A 15,401-nucleotide genomic window follows, 5' to 3' on the forward strand; every position below is an offset into this window, starting at 1 on the left:
TTTTTCCCCAAATTTTATTATTTTTAGCGTGGTGACTGGCATCAACTGCTAGGTGTACAGGGCACAGGAGAACAGACCTCACCTGAAAAAGCTGAAGTCCAATTCTATCTTTTCTAAGACCTGAAAAATGTGATGCTTGTAGGGAGGAAGAAGAGCTGGTTAGGCTTCATTTTAAAACAAATGAAATAAATAGTCCATTCATATTTTGTAAACTAGTATTCTGCAAATGCATAATAGATTTCAAGTTATCTTTCACTCACTTGAAGAAAACCGTTACCTCTCTCAACTGGTTAAAGCACCTTTGACCATTCTTTCAAGAGCGGTACACCAGAAACTATGCTTGCAAAACACAGTAACGTTTTGGAAAGTTTTCCTCATTCTCAGTCTTCCCAGGAACTTCACGTCAGCTTCATGAAAAGCAATATAGCAAGGGAAGCTTCTGCCCCACCAATTAATTTATTTCAGCAGACCTGGACTTTCAGTAATGCAGATACCAGGAACAAGGGTCGGGGGAAGGAGATGCAAGGCGTCCATTTGTCATAACACGCCTCTCCCACAGACAGGACAGCGGCAGACATCTGTGTCAGAGAGGAAAGGCATGCCCCCAGCAGCTGGGCACACGCAGCAGTGCACACAGCTGCAGCAGCGAGGGATGAGTGCCTGACGGGAGCCGGTGCCGCGCTGCGTGCTGTGTGTGCTGGCTGGAGGAGGTGCTGGAAGAAGCCTACGCTAGGGGAAAAGCGAGGGGAAATTAGATGGGACAATCAATTACAATATTTGAAAGCATCTGATTAGCATACAATGACCAATTTCCTATCTAAAAAACAAAAAGGTTTAGCGGCATGTATTTGAGGCATATTCAGAATGTTATTTTAACACATAAGCAACAATAGTTTAGAAATCCCTGATATGAGCTGAGGATGGAGTTAAGCACCCCAGCAGTGACACAATATAAACTTCAGCACATGAAATACTGGAAGTTGATGTAAACAGCTTTTAATAGCAGCGAACGTTTGCTCGCTTTGTTTAGACCATCTGGATGTTCCATTGTGTTCGGTTCTACACCGACTGCCATCGGGTGACAGTTGATATATGTTAAGTACAAGCAAAGTGCCTCAGCCCACTCCAGGGACCCTGAGGAGAACTTCTCAGTGTTTTGTGGAATACACTGTCAGATCGCAGCGCGGTTGCCTGCATCCTTAATGGCTCGGGGCCAAAGTCCTCCGGCTTTTTTTATCAAAGGAGAGTTTTGCCTTTACTGTTTGAAAGGTTAGGAAAACTATGCCAAAGTTCTTCCAGGCAGCTTGCAGAGCATCAGCTGACAGGAACGATTTTCAATATGGAGCAAAGAATAAAGAGAACCACTAGTCCTGAGAGATTCCAGGTCCCGCTCATTTTACATGCAATGTGGCTAACAGCCTTTTAAGTGCAACAAAAGAAAAAGTTACTAATAAACATGATGATGTAATTGTTCTGGAAAAAAGTTAGGAAATCAGCAGCTAGGAGCAGACACGTTTTTCCATGCCTGTCAAGCACAGAACACAAGAACGACAGCAATCTGAACGCTTATTATTTGGATGCATTCATGCAGGAGAAAAACACTAAGTTTTAGGATACAAAACTGAAATAGTTTAGGCTCAGCCTTTCTAAGGATACTGACCACTTATAGCAATTTTTTTTTGGTACCAGCAGCATAATTATTCAATAAATCATGATACATCTGGAATGCCAGTGAAAATCTTAACTGTACTCGTTATACTCATAAAATCTCATATTAAAAGGAACAAAAGTACTGAAAAACACAAAAAATACACTCCAGGTGCCCAGAACACGACATTCTCTTCTTTCTCTTTGTCGTACCTGTTAGATTATTTGATCTTTTCCGTTATTGGCTTTTTCCTGCAATTTTTAACTCTTTTAAGCTTGATTTTTATAAGGCATTGCAGGGAACTATTTATCCATCCAAACAGCAGCACATAAGCAACAGCAGTCCAAGGTTACTCACAATATACCACAGCCCTGACAGGGGCTGGGAATGCGTATTAGTTTCCATTTCACTTCACTTAACAACCTCTCACGAAGGCTATTCCAAGGAGTACAGGTGACAGCAGCTGTTTCAGAGGTGCCCACATCAAACCATCCTTTGAGAATCAATCTCATTCCATGCACTTTGGAACAACCCAGCAACCATTATGCAGGTGGCAATTTTGGTCACTTCTCTCTCCTTTATTTTTTCAGTCTGAACTGAAATTGAAATATCTTCTTCTAATAAGATGGCAGAGTGCCTCCAAGTTGCCTACAGAATAACATCCAGCAAAGTATATGCATTTGAATAAATGTCATCTTTTTCAAAAATACTGAGAAGTAATACACGCTGGTGAAGCCAGGAAATAGTAAATCCATTATGTGAATTGAAGAGTGCCTCACATATCTCAAAAATAGCCACAGCTTGCAGAATAAGATAAAGAAAATAAGTGATCCACGATTCAAGCTTAAAAAAAAAGTCAAATTACAACATTCAAACATTGACTACTAATCCTGCAAATGAATTGCTTCTCAGGTTGAGGTAAATGTCCACCTGGACATAGGAAGGCCTATATTTAGGACCAAATCTCATTTCTATTACTCAACAAAAGTCAAAAGGACAGATCAAGTCAGTCAGCTGGATTTCTGTTGGAAGACAAAAATATATCCACAATTCCAATACGTAAGTAACTTCTAAACCTTCTTGTCTATGTCATGTCTTAGCTCTCGTAATTCTATAATCACAGTAGTTAAACCAGGATTGCCTATTTTCAAATTTACTTCCCTTAGAATGGTTTTGGAAAGCTTAACAGCCAATTAAACATTTAGAAATGTAGATTAGATCTGCAATTTCAATTTACATTCATGCTAGGATTTCAAATAGTTTTAGAAACACTGAGTACATATTGTAATACTGCCAAACTGCAAGTACTACACATTTTGTTTTATCTAATTTCCAGAAAGACAAACAGGCACACAAAAGGCAACTTAGTCAAAGGGCGGCACAAGGCTTCCAGCTCTGGCTCAGTAGAGGAGAACATCTATGCTGCTGATGCTTAGGCACTACCTTTTCCAAATATTATTTGAAATATTAAGAAAAAAGAATCCTTGTTTTCAGTTGAGGACCACAAAGTGCCTACCTGACAGTTCAATTGGGCGAGCCAGGTTACAAGCGTGCCACGCAGGCTCTCAGTTAACTGTTGAGTAAGATTCACCTATGAAGTGAAAGGAAACTGAAGCTGCTTATTTACAGACCAAGCAGTTTGCGATCAAATGTTCCACACAAACATACATGTCCTCACATTACATCCCTAATTTTCCTAGTTGCTTTAATTCCCTTTCTTTATATCGCCAAGCCAAAAGAGCTGCCTGCCCCTGGCAGGCATTCTCCATCCTGCCCCTGTAGTGTACAGCACAGGTACAATAAATGCAATACAATTATCTTAGCACAATAACAAGGTTTGAAAAAATTATCAACTGATTAATGCTGCATCAGACAAAAAAATCTATTGTAAATTAATAAATCATGAAGTAATTTGCTCTTTCAAAACGAACTTAATCAATAGTTCTCATGCTACTTCATATCATCATATGGTTAAGAAAAAGAACGCAGATATTATTACGCCTTATTTGGGAAAATCTCTAAAGTTTCTGCCTTACTTTTAAAAGACTGCAATGGATATCATCAGATTATGAACATTTGTACATAAACCAGCCGAGTATTTAATTTTTTACGCTTGCGTAGCAATGTAATATTTCAAAAGAAATTTAATTTAATCGGTTGCGGTAGAAGTTATTCAATAGCTGACAAATGGGTGCACTGTAAAATGTAATGTCACCTAGTTAAAAAAGAAAAGAGAGAGAAGATGCTAATTCTGCTGATGAAGATATTGTTTTTCCCCTCTTGTGCCCTATTCATTATGCAAGGCTGCAGAATATGAAGTGCGGTGTGTGATCCGGGCGATCTAATGATCTCCCACACCTGCTCATCTGGTACAATTTTAATTAACACTCCAAGGAGGTTTGTCAAGAGTAATCAAAAACATTGTCGCTTATAAAGCTGTGGCAAGAAATCAATAGTTTTCATCAGAAAAGGTAAGGTCTGGCATAACTGAACCATTTAATTGCTTCATTCCAATAAACAAAAACTGCACATTTTAATGACTTGATTTTGGAGATCAATATCTAAGCACATATTGCATTAAACAGCAACATGTGGTGGGATATTCACAGTCATTTCAATTCAGAATGAAGCATTCCTCTTTTTTTATTTCATCTCGAATGGCAATAGGTTGCTGAGCCTATGCAGTGCTATGATTTATATCAAATGAGTGACCTCTAGGGCTGTAAGACTAGAACGGGTGACTAGTTCTCAATGGTAAGCTACTGGCACTTGACAAAGTGCCTGAAGCAGAATGAATTTACTTCTCTTTTCCTCAATCATCAACAGGCTCTGCCCTGACCCCCATACTGACTCCTATAACAAGATCTCCTGTCTCTGACTGAAAAATTTACTGTCATGTCTACTTTTCATTGAGCTCAAGTGAGTACTTCTGTCACCTTCAGTGAACTGAGTCTGTAAAAGATTTAACTAAACACCAGTCACAGTTTAAAAACTAAACAAGAACAACTCATACAAAAAATACCGCTTTAAAGTGCTTCTATTTCTTTTAAACTCCACTTTTCTATCGTGTTTTTGCCTCTCTAAACGTCTGTTCTTAAACTGCTAAAAGCTTCTGCTCTGGGAAGAAACGAGCAAAGGAGTCTGTGTGATGCAGGTACCGCAACTCCAGTAAAATCTAGCCATTCAGGTACAACTGCTGGCAGAGTTCAAATGCTTATGAAGTACGAAAGCTCCAAGAATGTGAAATTTTACATAAGGAGAGAGATCAGCCACAAATCACGCAGCCGTATGAATTCATGCTTGGATTTTGACACAGTGAAGAGCATCCCCGTGCTCAAAATATATCTACATACAGTAGTGACATTAACAAAATATTATTTTTCACTATTCAAGGGATTTTAAATTTTAAAGCAATACCTGTAAATCATTTTTTCTACACTCTTTCAATAACATCAATTATGACAGAACACGTGATAGCCAGCCACACATGAGAGCAACGCGTAGCATAAGTTAATCATTTTAACTAGTATTTTACTAATATTTAACTCTATAAAGTAATAAAAACTAATATTGCAAGAACCTTTTCTATCCACAACGAGGCAGTTAAAAGGCTGACACTTGATGGTTTACTCCAACATCTCACTAAAGCCTTACACAAAATTTTCACTCCCTCTTTAATTTTCAATTCTTCTACCCTCCCTGCTTCACAGCTCCTGGCTATTGGCTTTTACAATCTGTCCCTAGAGAGCCAGGAGTTATTACCCCTGTCGATGGAAGAGAAAGGGATGTTATTCCCCTGTCACCCTCTCTGGCTCCAGCAGATTCCTAGCTCTGATCTATAGCCTTCATTGGAGAAAAGCGCCTGACACGCTGTTAGTTCTCAGCCCTGTCAGATCCATCTACCCATGCTACTGGCATTACTTACTGGAGCCAGAGTCACAGGAGTCACACCAAAAATTTTAGAAACAAACACTACATATGCTTCTGTTTGACTATATAGAAGAAAGAAACGTCTCCTGTAAAGCACGCAGGTTTCCAGGAGACGCTATGTGCCACGTAAACTCTGAGCCTGAGCTTAGAATCAGCTAAAGAAGCACCCGGAATTCTTCATGTTTGCTATACAAAATACAGCATAAGCTAAGCAGCATCTGGTAAACCCGAAGGACACAGTACAGACAACAAAACAGACTTAAACTAACGCTTCTTTTGAATGCGCTATTGCTTAATTTTGAAATGCTTCTTGTGCAGCAGGGAGATGGATTCACTGATCCCTGTGGTTTCAACTTAGGATATTCTGTGATGCCAGAGAAGAGGCAACTTGAATGGTAAGAGCGAAGAAGCATAAGACAGCTGTGAGTCTCAATACCTGCAAAATGTCTTCTCACAAAACAAATCTATACATCAGCATTTTGAGTCCTGTTTTACAGGACTTTAACAGTAAGGTAGCCTTTAATTAGCAAAGAATAGATTTGTTCTCCCTTTGCAATTTTTACAAAGCCAGCTCCCTCTTTCCAATATTTCATTCTAAGCAGGGAGGTTGAATGGGGAAAATGTTGCTGTTTTCACTTCCTTTACCTGTACTCAACTAGAAGGGGAGCATGTAAGCTAATACTGGAGGAGCTACAGGCTCAGAGTCAAGGCAGGATGACAGCTACTGGACATCTACTTCTCCAGACTGCAACTTGTTTTTGACCAGTGAAGCCTCCGTATCATCCTCAAGAAATTGGGAAGGTTTGCTAATGTTCCATACCTGTAAATGGAACAAGTAGACTTCAAGATTCATAGGAAGGATCATCTCTGCAGAGGGGAACAGTAGCTAGCAAAATAAGATTTTGATCTGGAATCAGTTTCTGTTGGAATATAAGTAATAGAGTCCTCACTTTTGGTGCCCCCCCAAACTTAATTACATGCTACTCACAGGACCTCATTCAATAGTAGGAAGTCAGTTTGCAATCCTCCTGGCTCAGCTCTTGCCTGCTTTGTGACACTTACAAAAAAAAAAAAAAAAGTTTTCACATTTTTCTGATTCTCCCACAGAAAGAGCAGTGCCTGGAGGACAGAACATACTTCCCAATTGCAACACAACAGAATGGTCTGAAATCTCACAAGACAGATCAGCAACGTTTTCAGGATAACAATGTTTTGAACATTTTTATCCAACCATACCAGTTTCTCCCACTTTCCTGAGATACAGACAGAGCTATAAGCGTAACCACTTTTATCTGTCAGAACCAGCAAACAAAATCTTAAACAGATTTAAGTGGCACAATCAGAGTTTGAAACCACAAGTACATAGGATCTCACTAAGAAAAAAGGAGGGGGGAACAATGGTATTACATAGGATATTGTGTGTGAGAATATGAGGTTATGCTTTCTATAGTGAGCAGAAATGAGAAACGTTTAGTGCGTTTAACTACGAAACTAAGAATTATGGAGGAGAAAAAAAGCTAGGTACTTTAATAGTGTACAGTGGTAGTTGCTTTTTCTCCTGGAGACACTAAACTCTGCAGGAAAGGATAGGATACAGACTGCTTTTTCATGGCAGTTTCAATCAAATTCATTTACTTTATCCTCCTAAAAGTTAATATCTTTCCCACTGTATGAGATTATAACTGTAAAAGATAATTAAATGCCTGCCTCAAATGGAGTGACAAGAAGACAGAGACTATGTGGGCAGCTGGAATTATACATGTTTATGTTTGCACACGTAAAGAAAATCTTGGCAGAGTTTTGCACTCCTCATCTGGAAAAAGTTCTGTAAGGAAAACTGTATGATACGTATACACAAAATATTACATACCAAAATGACCAACTTAATTTTCCTTGAGCATAACTGCTGGTATTTGTCATTCTTTCCTCAGTTATTTTTGTCACTTAATACTTAATTTAATGAGCACAAAACACTTAAAAGCAATGCAAAATAAACAGGCAGAGGACAAAATTAAATAAAGTACAAGTGGCCAGGTAATGCAAACACTCGAAGGCAGCAATATTTTCATGACTGCGTTAAGATATTTTTATTATTTGTAATATTTGTAACTTCTTGAATTTATAAGAGCCATATATGCTTTGATATAGAATCTATGTATGTTGCCCAGTTTCAGAACTTCATTTTCAACTTAGTTTTGTATTTTTTAAAGCTCCAGCTCTCCAAACAAAGTAGTTCTAAGTGCTTTGGCATTTCTTTAGTGAAAACTGAGACACTGTTTCTACCCTGCATGGGAGTGCACCCACATTTCAAGAAGGTGAGGGGGGCGTGGGAGCGTTTCTAACTTAAACACGTTTGCTGATTCCAGAATAATTAACACATGGCAAACCTCTGTTTTGAATCAGAGTCCAAACAGCTTTCATGTATTTAAGCAGTCAAGGTAAACTGCAGCAGGGGCTCCGTTCACTGCAGGATGACACCAGGGACTGTGGGAGAGGAAAATGTCCTGACACAAGTACCAACCATAAATACCATCAATTTTGAATTCTGAACAAGCAAGCATATATTGCCAGTATACCAGAGAGGCATTTAAGATCAAAATATGAACTTTGCTTTTGTTTTATTTTTTAATTTGTATGCAGTCCAAATAAACGGCAGTGTAACAGTATATAGCTGGCAGTTAAGGGTATGCCAACTACAAGCAACAAGCATTGAAAAGCCTCTCAATCCCCTATATAAATCCCTCTGAACTTTCGAAAATCAACGTGAAATGCATTTTAAATCACTGGGAAGAGGTCTCAGCACTGCAGACCTCCAATAAGCTTATTAACCATTCTCTGTTCTATTCATTGATTTTTTTTATATCAATTCATATCTTTTTTTGCTTTGTTTTAAGTTGCAATTGAAATTATTCCTGAATGTGCATTACTGTGCAGAAGAACCCTTCAGTATCATCTCATCACTTCCTGGGAACAAATTGAAAAGGTGGAAAATTCAATGTTCAAGCTCCTGAGTTGCACATTACTTGCTTAGAACAATACACCAGATCCTCCTCTTTGAACTAACAGAATCTTTATTTTTTTTTTAAATACCATATAAACCTTTTGATCTAACCTCCATGGGGCACTCAAACAGCAGAAGAGAAGATGCCCCTGATGGATACAGAGGAAATAATGCAACAAGGAAATAAGCACAGCAGGAAGAAGAAAAACCTGGGGACCTTGGGACAAAAGCAGACAAGGCAAAGGACAACAGTCATGTCACTGATAAGGAAACTGGAAGGAAAGCTCTCAATGAATCGACAGGCTTTGGTGTGTCCTGAGGTACCAAATAAGAAAGCAGCATTGTTCATAGGATTGAGGGCTGCATAGAGAAGAAGAGAGACCATACTGGAAGAAATTGTATTAGTTTAAAAAAAACAAAAACAAAAACAACCAAACCTAGTTACTACAGCAAAAGACAAATATTTTATTGCAGGAATGAAAACAAGCAACATGCACAAGAAGAACTAAGAAGGTTTATCCAAAAAGATAAAGAAAAAAAGGCTCAAAAGTCAAAATCAATACCTTCACTATAAGCATTGGGAGCAACGATGTTAAACAGTGATCGGGATGGAGCTAGAGGTAACTAGATATTCTGAACAAGGAGTTAAAGTCAGAGATGTGAGATTTCTGGGGAAAACTTGGATGTCATCAGCATGAAAACACGGTTTGAAGCTTTAAATGCAAAAGAAGTCAAAGAGAAAATACAGGAAAAAAGGAAGAGAATTTGAAAAAAAATATTGCAGAGAAGACCAAACTGAAACCAGTAACAGTGAAAGTGAAGGCAAATGTGGGAAAAACAACAGAAAAGCACTGATTGAACCCTGGAAGCTTGAGAATGAAAGGAAGTGAGAGAGAGAGGGAGAGAGAATATTGTTTGTACAAATAGAAGCAGCAGACCAGGCATATCGTGCTTTGAAGAATCAGTTAGTTACCTTGTTTGGAGAAAACTTAACTGTGGTGAACAGGGAAAGATTCTAACCATTCACCACACAAAAGTTTTCAAGAAAAGAAGGGAAAGATACTGGAGGTGACATGTTTGAAAGGTGTAGGAAGGAAATGGTAAAAGCATTCATAAAGTTGAGAGATTTAATTTATTCTACCATACAGTGCTTAGTATGTTTGAGAGTGCACAAATGTTTCTATTTGTGAACTTTATTTTCTCTAGAAAACTCCCTGCTGTGACTTCAGCATAACAGTGTAAAGAACAAAGCTCCCTCCCAACCTTAATACTTCGACCATTCCGTGGCAGATACAGGACAAACTCAAACTACAATCTCAACAGCTCTCTGTTGAGAGCTACATTTCTTCCACTTAGACAGTATTTTCCCATCTGATCTCAATTACTGTCATCTCTAGGGTTTCCCCCCTCATTTCAGTTCTTAATCATGAGCTAAATCATCTTTCACACAATCTATGTTATAAACACAATACATCTCAAAATGACAGTTTCAGGTCTAATTGGTTGAATTTCAACTGCTCTAAACACCTAACAAATTACATTTCTTTCTGTTCTGCAGCCACATGGTATGGTATCCTCAAGAAGATGATCCTAACCAACACCAGCTGTGCCCAACTGCCATTAACATTACAAATCCAGAAAACTGAAGCAATCTAAAGAACTGACAATCTAAAGCTCCCTTTTAAGAGAATATCAAGGTCATAAAATTCAAATCCCATATTCTAAATCCACCCCTCATCAGCGTTTGCAGCTCACAAAAAGTCACATGATCACAGCTGGAATTAAAATGGGGCCTTGTTTTTTAATCCAGCAATAACCACCATATGCTGCATTATCCCAGAAGCAACAAAGCAAGAGAATGGATGTGTCTCCAGCTCAGCAACACATCAGTCAAATCAAGCCAAGCATTGCTTTACACAGATTTTTTTTCTTCATTTAAATAAAAAAAATACACAAATGAAAAAAGCTACTAATAAGTGGCAAAGTCTGTTTCTTTAAAGTGTGCTAGACGGGAGCCCTCTTCGCTCCTCAAAGTAGCAAGTAAAACTCCTTCTATCCTTTCCAGGCGTACCAAAATGAAAAGATATTTTTATTTCTTTTTATTCTTTTTCATGGGTTGATATTGACAGGACAAGGGGGAATGGTTTTAAACTAAGACAGAGGAGATTTAGGTTGGCTATTAGGAGGAAGTTTTGCACTCAGAGGATAGTGACAGCGGAACAGGTTGCCCAGAAAGATTGTGGATGCCCCATCCCTGAAGGCATTCAAGGCCAGGCTGGATGTGGCTCTGGGCAGCCTGGTCTACTGGCTGGCAACCCTGAATATAGGAGGGGGTTGAAACTGGATGATCTTTGAGGTCCTTTTCCATCCAGGCCACTCTAGAGTCTATGATTTTATTTTTTTTTAATCTCTCTTATTCATAGCTTATTCTGTGAGCATCATTATTCTTGTTGGAGACCACAGGAAGAACTTGTCCCTCATGCAGAGCCACATACCATTGCAAAAATGATGTAATTATTACCATGGCAGGTGGATGAGAGAGACAGAAAAATGAGAGAGACAGAAAAATGAGAGAGATGGAAAGGGTGGGCACGTAGAAATTAATATATTATTTGACCTTCAACAGAACATTCAGTGGCATTCAGGTTAGATTATTTGCTTAGAATCTGGAAGAAGGAAATCTGCTGAATACCAGCTGGGTTAGGATGTCTCAAAACCTCAAAACGAGTGGCAGCAGGCAGTGCAAGAGCTTGCAAGGCCTGCCCCATCTGTTCCAAACGCCAGTATACCTTATGGGGACCATAAATCCAACTGGGATGTGCACCACACTTGCATCCTACATGCCTTCAGAAAAACCCATCCTGGAACATCACTTCGTAATGTGCAGCAGCCACAAAAACCTCTAGTGGTGCATTTCAGCTCTTCAGTAACCATCAGGATGAGGTGGGTGACTTCACATGAAACACATAGCCCTTTGGAAGAAATAGGTCCTTCGTTCCCCTTGAGAAATGTTTATTACCCTTAAATCACAACATCTCTGCAATATTACTTGAAAAGAGCATAAACTCTGAATGATAAGTTTTCTAATCACCATAAACCTCTGCCTAACACCACAACTTCTGTACACAGCACTGCTATGGAAATACTCTACATTTTTATTTTGGAGGACAGGAAACTGGGGAAGTGAATCCATTCCTTGTGATGATGATTTTGAGCAAATTATAAAATAGCCTGTCATTTTCAGTACATCTTGACCAGGTAAATAATATTTAGTATTTCTCTTATATTTTCCCAGTGAGAAAAAAAAAGTATATGATGAAGGTTAAATTTAACTTGCATGTCCATGTGAAGAGATATTACCATTGTCTCATAAAGAAGATACATAATTAAGGCTGTGAACTGCACGATCAGTTCTATCGTTAGCAGAAGGGATTTCTCAAATCTGTATTGATTTTTGCTTGTGAATTTGTATTAGCCTAATCCTCATATACAAGCACTATGAATCCACAAGAATTGATTTTTTTCCCTTTCGTTCACAAAAATCTCATGGCTGAAATTTGTGAGAGAAGTCTAATGACAGGCACAAGTATTTTCCAAGCACATGCATGTAAAAGAACAGAACCTGTAGGGGAGCTTTCTGCTGTAGACCCTGATTTGAATATATTGACACATCTTCCAGGCAAATCATGTTTGTTTTATATTATTTTAAAGGAACTCAGAATATAATCTATTGTAAATGTGTAGCAAACATTAGATATGGGATGTTACCAAAAAAATAATAATAAACAGAAATCAAGGAAAAAAATCAAAATATTAATGGGGCACATTCACCTGTTACAATTACGCTGATGTAAATATTTGACAGACTAGCCCAATCCAGAAACTCTCTCCACACTCTCAGATTCCTTGTTGCTCCTAGTTGTTAGCCACATACCAGATTTAAATCCAATATATCATTAAATCAAATGTGTTTCTGACAAAACAAACAGAGCTGAGGAAAAAAAAGTATTAAAACAATATTATGATCATTAGTCTATCTTGTCCAGCTCTCAGACATAAAATCTAAGATTTCTTGCTGCAAAACTACCTGCAAACCCAGACGCAGTTTTGGTAAGAAAGGCCACTGTTCAAAACTCTGGGCTGAGGTCTGAGATACCCTCACTACACTCCACCTTGGCCAGAAGTCCTTAGCTTCTGCCCAGCCTTTCTGTGGCTCAAAGCCCATGGCATGACTCAGAGCACACTGAGCTATAGGGATAACCTTTCCCATCACCTCGACTTGACCTGGGCTGTGGGCTCATGTCCCTGCAGCATGGAGGCTGCATCCCTCTCCTGCTCAGTGCACTTCTCCTGCTATGTGCCATCCCCACAGCATGACTCCCATGCCAGCACCTACATGCCCCAGACAAATCAGCAAAATGACTCGCTCATAGAACATGTGGCCACAGCCCACTGCTAAGAGAAACAAACCAAATTTGATCTCTCGGGCTTGAGGTTCATTAGAAATACAGGCAAGCTCAAGATGGCAGCGAGAACTGCCTTTTCACGGAAATAGTGCCACAAAGAATTAAAATGCTGACTTTGTACCACACTTGGAATTACAAAGGACTAGCTTAAAGATCAGTTTGTTTTTAACTTGAAAAAATTACTTGGGATCCTAAATGATCAACTTATAATTTAAAAACCTACCTTGGTACATGTGCACTCCTTTTCTTTTTTCCTCTTTTTTGTTTTGGTTTGCTTTGGTTTTGCTTTTAATAAACAGAAGTTGACCTGTAACTACGGAGAACCCAGCACATCTGTTAGAGGCTGACAAAGAAGGGAAGTTAGTTGCTGGGACAGCAACGCATTTTACAGTTCCTTTAGGAATCTAACTCCAAGAGCCAGCATGTGTTATTAAAAACAAACTGCTTGCGGTAAAAATCTATTTCTGGGGATTGTTTACTGAAATGAAATGTTTATTCACTAAGGCAGTATTTAAAGCTCTGCAGATAAGTGCAAACAGTTCCTGAAAAGATACAAGATGTAATCAAATGCAAAAGGGAAATGGTGACAATATTAGCTTTGCTCCGACTCATTTACAGTAATTGCACATTTCACGTATGCAAATGAAAGGGAATTCCCAACTACAGACTGCCTGCACAGTGATAAAAGGCTTGCTGTGTTTGCTGCAGTATAATTTTCAAAATTTCCAACTTCTTCACAGAAATTCACAGTTATTTTGGGGATTATTGCATAGCTGAAGCTGCACAAAGTGAGGTATGACACAGAAAAACAGGCATTCCAGCAAAATGATTCTTGGCATAGATCCACTCCATATCAGCTTAAAATACCCTACACTCTGTTCTGTTGGCAGGATCGCGTGTTTACAAGCACTGGATTAGAGGAGTAGCCACACCTCCAGACTAATTTAAAACAATTTCTGTTAAATAGAAACAGTAGGCCCTCATTTCTTTCACTTGCAAGGGGAGGGAGGGGGAAGGGAGGGTGGAAAGTTGCACAGGACACTTGGTTAGATGTTGCTATTATAGCTCTCAGCTCATTGGAGTAACACATGATTAAGGTCAAAGTATCCATTTAAAACCAAGTTGACCTCAACAAAATTAATTAATTCAAATAACAAAGCTTTATTTTTAAATGTTGATAAAGCATTTAAAAATAGACTGCGTTGTTATGGAAAAGCATCTTAGAACACAAACTGCTTTCAAAATACTCACAGCAAATTCTGCACATTATAATTTCCACAGGATTCTTTTCTCCCCTACCTAGGAACACTCCAGCAGCAACAAAGTACTTTCAGGATGGCTGCAAACCCTTCTCCAGAATGAATACATTTTTATGTAATGTGTTAGTTTATAGCCTCATTGCAACTTTTCTTAGAAATTCTCTTTCACATGCATTTATACAGTATAGCAATAAGGAGGAACCACCTAAAAAAATACTAAGGAAAAATTCTTGGGTTTTATCACCTCGGAACAAACACTGAGTCCAAGCAAATGTTCACCAGCATCCAGTTTTGTATCCTGTATCAATTCTTACCGTTTGGCACACGGTACAGATTTTCAGCTCTCTCACCAAGTACAGCCCAACCAACAATAACATCATGAGCAGCACAGCCACCTCATCACAGCACTGCACCTGAGCTAACATGCTCTGATCCTCTGCACGGCTAAGATGCTGAAAGAGTACTGCTGTTTAGTTGAACAGGACTAGACTACTGGGAAGAGGTGGAGGATGTCAAGCAGCTTGTGACACTAACACTGCCAGGAGCACCAGAGGCTGAAAAGCACAATTTGCCAAGGTATGCATTTCTAGTAGCTGAATAATTCGAATTACAGGAATACAATATAAAGGCAGGCCCAGGTTTTCATGTCCATATTCTTATTATAAGAACTTTAAAAATGTTTACCAACTTATTCCCTTCTTTGAAAGGTTATAATAAAATATTCCCTTTGTTTGGTTAGGATTTGGTTTGTTTTGTATTTAAATATCCTCTGTTGACCACTGCCCTAACTAATACCTTACGCATCAGAAGGAAAAATGCTGAAGATGTTTGTCAGCCATACTGTCAAGAAAGTGAAAAGCTGATATGTGATAAAAGAAAGATTATCACATTAGACATAGAAGAAGAAAGATTAACCTACAAGAGCAGTAGAAGCAGAAAGATGAGCAAAAAGTGGGGGACTGGCTGTCTCCAGGGGACTGGTAATGGGTTAGACTGCCTTTCTCCTCTAGATCACTGGCTCACATCCAGCCCACATCAGTAGTGCCTGAATGTCATTACCACCTGATGGATTTTTTGTGACCTCTGCAAAAATGAAT

This window comes from Meleagris gallopavo, chromosome 10 (assembly GCF_000146605.3).
Source record: "Meleagris gallopavo isolate NT-WF06-2002-E0010 breed Aviagen turkey brand Nicholas breeding stock chromosome 10, Turkey_5.1, whole genome shotgun sequence".
Lineage (NCBI taxonomy): Eukaryota > Metazoa > Chordata > Aves > Galliformes > Phasianidae > Meleagris > Meleagris gallopavo.